General features: G+C 34.4%; 2 pseudogenes; both read left to right on the top strand.

Moving 5' to 3' along the window:
• The first annotated feature begins 349 nt into the window (after window positions 1-349).
• Window positions 350-856, top strand: LOC142616441 (uncharacterized; annotated as a pseudogene).
• Window positions 857-1,149: 293 nt separating this feature from the next.
• Window positions 1,150-2,274, top strand: LOC142614561 (senescence-specific cysteine protease SAG12-like; annotated as a pseudogene).
• The last annotated feature ends 3,254 nt before the right edge of the window (window positions 2,275-5,528 follow it).

Below are 5,528 nucleotides of genomic sequence, written 5' to 3'. Positions count from 1 at the left end.
TTTAGACTAAGATCCAAGGTTTACTTCTCATTTTTGGGGTAGTGTGCAAAAGGCCTTGGGTACTAGATTTGATTTTAGTACAACTTTCCACCCTCAGATAGATGGACAGTCTGAAAGGACTATTTGAATTCTAGAAGATATGTTGAGAGCATGTGTTTTGGACTTTAAAGGGAGTTGGGCTAGTCACTTACCTTTGGTGGAATTTGCTCATAATAATAGTTACCATTCAAGTATTAGAGCAGCACCTTATGAGGCTTTGAATGGGAGGAAGTGTAGATCCCCAATTTGTTGGGATGAGATTGGAGAACGAAAAATCTTGGGGCCAAAAATTATTTCAAAGACTTATGAAATGGTAAATCAGATTCGTGATAGATTACAAGCAGCCCAAAGTAGATAGAAGAGATATTATGACATTAAAAGGAAGGCATTGGAACTTGAAATTGGAGACAAAGTTTTCCTATAGGTTGCACCCATGAAAGGAGTAATGAGATTTGGCAAAAAGGGTAAGTTAAGCCCTAGGTTTGTAGGGTCTTTTGAGGTCTTGGACAGAGTGGGCAAAGTTGCATATAGAATTGCCCTACCACCGGCCCCGTCAGGAATTCATAATGTTTTCCATGAGTCTATGTTAAGGAAATATATTCATGACCCTTCACATGTATTGAGCTATGAGCCTCTTCAGATTAGAGATGAGTTATCATATGAAGAAGTTCCAGTAGAGATTTTGGATTGTAAGGAGCAAGTGCTACGCAATAGAACAATATCTTGCGTAAAGGTGCTTTGGAAGAATCATTCAGTGAAAGAGGCCTCTTCGGAGCATGAGGATAATATACTGTCAAGATACCCAAACCTTTTTTAGGATCAAGGTATGTAAAATTTCATGGACAAATTTTTATAAAAGGAGAAGAATGTAATGGCAAAATAAAAAAGTGTAAAAGTCTGATTTTTTTTGGTCACACGTGCCCCCCACCATTCCCCAAAACACATTCTCACACTATCTTATCTCCTCTCTTGGCCAGGCAAACTCATTCTTTGCTCTCTTTTCTTTCTTTCATTTTCTTTCAAACACTCGTCTCTATCACTCCCTCACACTCTCCCAATTATCAATCACTTAGAGCCATTAACAAAGAAAGCACTTCGGTTTGTAAAACAATGGCTTTAATACGTGGAAAAAAACTTATCATAGTCTTCTTGTTGATTTTGGGGACTTTCATATATCAAGCCATCTCCCGCACCTTACTTGAAGATTCCATTGTTGGGAGCTATCAGCAATGAATGGCTAAGTATGGACACAACTACGAAGACAATGCTGAGAAGGAAAAGCGTTTCAACATATTCAAGGACAATGTTGAATACATAGACAAAGTCAACAATGAAGGGAATCGCACTTACAAGTTAAGCGTCAATGAATTTGCAGACTTAACAACTGAAGAATTCATTGCTACTCGTACTGGATACAAGATTTCCTCCCAGCCCACTTCACCCAAAACTACATTCAGATATGAAAACCTGACTGAAATTCCAATGACTATGGATTGGAGCGAAAAAGGAGCTGTTACCCCCATTAAAAACCAAGGCCACTGTTGTAAGAGAATAATAACGTTGTCTAAAACTAAAACCTAGTTTAGCCTTTTTTGCTGCATTTATTTTTGTCCTAACAAGATTTCTATTATGTTTGATTCCGATGTAGGATGTTGCTGGGCCTTTTCAGGTGTTGCAGTAGTAGAGGGGGTCACCCAGATCAATAGTGGCAACAAAATCTCCCTTTCCGAGCAACAACTAGTGGACTGTGTGGAAGGCAATGATGGCTGCAATGGTGGTTTCATGGATTATGCCTTTGAATATATAATACAGAACCAAGGACTAGCCACTAAGGAAAACTACCCATATCAGGCTGTGGATGGAACTTGTGGCCAACAAATGGCATCTAATATTGTAGCTCAGATAAGTTCATATGAAGACGTACCTTCCAATAATGAGGAGGCATTACTACAAGCAGTGGCCAAACACCCAGTTTCAGTTGCCAAAGAAGGTTCTAGTCGTGGCTTTATGTTCTATTCCAGTGGAGTTTTCACAGGAGAATGCGGGACCAATTTAAACCATGTCGTTACTGCAATCGGGTATGGAATGAGTGATGATGGTACCAAGTACTAGTTAATCAAGAATTCATGGGGCACCACCTGCGGTGAGAGTGGCTACATGAGGATTCACAGAGATGCTGGAGCACCAGAAGGTATTTGTGGCATTGCCATGAAACCTTTCTATCCGGTGGCGTAGGTACTCCAACGGTGACAGATCAAGTCACCTATAAGTATCGGTCTTTCTTTCACTATATGTATGTTAAATTTATTATAGCTGAGAAAATACTTATTTTGCTACTTGTATTATCGAAATTGGAACCAAGTAATAAATAAGCTAGCCTAATTGCTACCTTTCCCATCAATATATAGCATGAAGCAAACGTAAGGAATGATAGTAAAATCTTTCGATCGAATTCCACACATTATGATGAACTAAATAATCTAAAATGGGAATGATAACAATGAGATCTCAAACCAACTCTTTGAACAAAGAAACATTATAACAACATTACTACCAGTTATTTAGTTTTCTTCTAATAACTTCGAGTCTAGTATTAAACCTATTCTCAGTAGATTATAGATAAGAATTTGACGAGGGTGGGAAAGCCACGAGAAGTATAACACGTTTGCTTTTGAAACAGGACTGAACTTTTATTAAATTAAATATGAATTATTACTGATGGCCTTAGACACTACAATGTATTTAAATATTTAAAAAGAATAATAAGGCAGATAGGAAAACACCCACCAAATCCTAATTTAACAAAACAACATTAAAGACACCTAAAATTACGGAAATAACAACTCTAATTTTAAAAATCTCAAAATTTCATGAAATTATCAAAAATAATAAATTACAAAAATTAAACTGGAGATCTCATCCTACATCAAAACCCTCCACTTGAAAAAATATATATAAATAAAAATAAAAAAAAGGTCCACAAGTTGATATTCGAGATTTGAAATCTTCCATGCCAAGCAAACAAATACTTGGAATACTTGAGTCCCCTTGTCTTCCTTCCAAACTTACAACTCATCAATTGACCAAACAAATTAACTTGAGATTCTCGTTCCTTAGCCTTCATGAAATTGAAAATATACACCAAATAAGGGACAAGAATCGCATCAAATCTTTCAACCCCAAAAAAATCAGCAAACTTTAGTATATCGCCTACCACAAAAATAACATGAGCTCTGGATTTGCAATGACCTGATTTGGTTTCAATAAGATTTTGGACAGTGTTCTCCACAATTTCTACATCACAATCATTTACTACAATGTAATTTTCACCAATTGTATTAAGAGCATCCACCTCTTCCTCATGGACAAAGTTTAACAACAAATTTGGTTATATCTTAAGGCCACAATTTCACTTAGTATCTTTTAATTAGATATGAATTTGGGCAAACCACCATAGATTACGTTTTATTCTTATATCCTTCATGCTTGCAAAATTTTTAGAGGATCAAAAATCAATAACTATGTAATAAATCAAAATTTTAAATTACAGGTTTTGTTATCTAAAATTATTCTATAAAAATAAGTTTATGGATGGAATATTAAATAATGTTCAATTGACAAGAAATTTGGCTTGTGTATTGTGAATATAAATAACATGTAATCCAATAGATACATTTTCAAAATATGTAGCCATATCAATTTTTTTATTTTAATGGAATGTATAGCCTTAAGCAACAAACAAGTTTGTACCCAAACTTTCTCCTTTCCTCGTTGACTCCAAAATAATTTTCATTCAAATTAGTTTCATAAAAATTTTCAACTTGTGATGGTAAAACTTGATTTTATTCAATCTCTTCAATATTTTATTTAAAATTTGACTTAATCTTGTCAAGCCTCTTTTTATTTTCTTGACACATGAACTTGGATGTGATAATTTTTATTATGCGGTTGGCTTTTCATGTTTTGAACATATTCCTCTTCATATGAATATACAGATCTATAATTAACACTTGTATAGTCTAGTATATCTTAATAATCAAGAAGAAACCATAAATCAATCGACACTTTTTTCATTCTTTGTCAAGAGAAAATTGAATGTCTCAATGATTTCTATCGATTTGAATGTCTCAATGATTTCTATCGATTTGAATGTCTTCCCATCATTTCTTTGCTTCTACCATGCCCTAACCCCAAAAGGTCCAAAGTATGAGAAAGACATCTCAAAAGTACCTGTAGATTTTTCTTTTTTTCTTTTTGACAATTCAATCCAAATAAATCATATCAAGTGCCAACATCAATAATTATCATAATAATTCCATTAAATATACTCCCAAAGTAAGTCAGAGCTATATGCAATAGTTACAAGGACCATTGGCCACAAAAGAATGGAGCTCTGAATAAATAATTACATATCATCAACTTGTCCCATCAGTGGAAATAAAGTCATAACCACTATAATATACGAAAAAATGAGTCAAGTCTACTCTATGATGTACATCATCTAAATATCTCCGTCACAAAAGTTCAGTCTCTAACAGTAGTTAGTCTAACTACTGCTAGCCACCAAAAATCTGGCACAAAATGATTGTTGCCTACTCTGAAAAGTTTGTAAAATAATGGGATGAGATAGATCCCAGTAAGTAGCATAATTAATGGGGGTGGAGGAAATGCAAGTTTCATTTTCAATAATAATAATATGACAAGGATGAATGAATAATGAAACACAAAGTTTCTCAAAGTAAATACCTTGAAACTATATACTATAATCTGTGAGCATTAACAATATAATTCAAAAGCCATAACATCTAATATAAGGTAATTTATCACAAATATACCATGCTACCACATAGACCGGTCAGGAGATCCACCCATTTACAACTGGCATGATATTTGTCCTCTCTGGTATGTAGTCTCTTAGTCTCATGGGCAGCAGCCTCACCCATACCCTCAAGGTTTTTCTCTCCCCCCATGAGTAGCAGGGAGAACGCATCAAATAGGATCTCTTTTACATGTGGTCTTTGTTGGGGTTTATGCCCTAAAATCCAATTTATTTGCATATCATTAATAATTAAATTGCTTAATTATATGAGACTATCTATAAATGAACTAATGGGAATTATCTTAGTCCATAAGATGCATTATATGTGATTTATGTGATTTAGTCACAGAAGATGTAAATCACAAGCTCTTTGTAAACTCAGAAGTTTAATTCGTAGTCGGTGATGAAATTGGGCGTTTCATCTACGAAGACTATAACATATCAACTAAGATGATTTGTCTTGATCATGGAAATGAAAATTTCTAGTTCGTATGTTGATATGTTTTAAGAGATAAGATATATTGAACTGGACCGTTGTGAAATTTATTATTCTTCTAATAACTGTCAAATGAATAATAAATCTCACGACTTCTATTTACATTAACTCTAAATCCTGAGAGAATAATGGACCTGATCATCAGATGTAGGTTGCTTTGATATATCAGGAGTG

The sequence above is a fragment of the Castanea sativa genome, chromosome 11 (assembly GCF_040712315.1).
Source record: "Castanea sativa cultivar Marrone di Chiusa Pesio chromosome 11, ASM4071231v1".
Classification (NCBI taxonomy): domain Eukaryota; kingdom Viridiplantae; phylum Streptophyta; class Magnoliopsida; order Fagales; family Fagaceae; genus Castanea; species Castanea sativa.
Note: the sequence above shows the minus strand (reverse complement) of the source record. Positions and strands in the feature narration are given on the sequence as shown.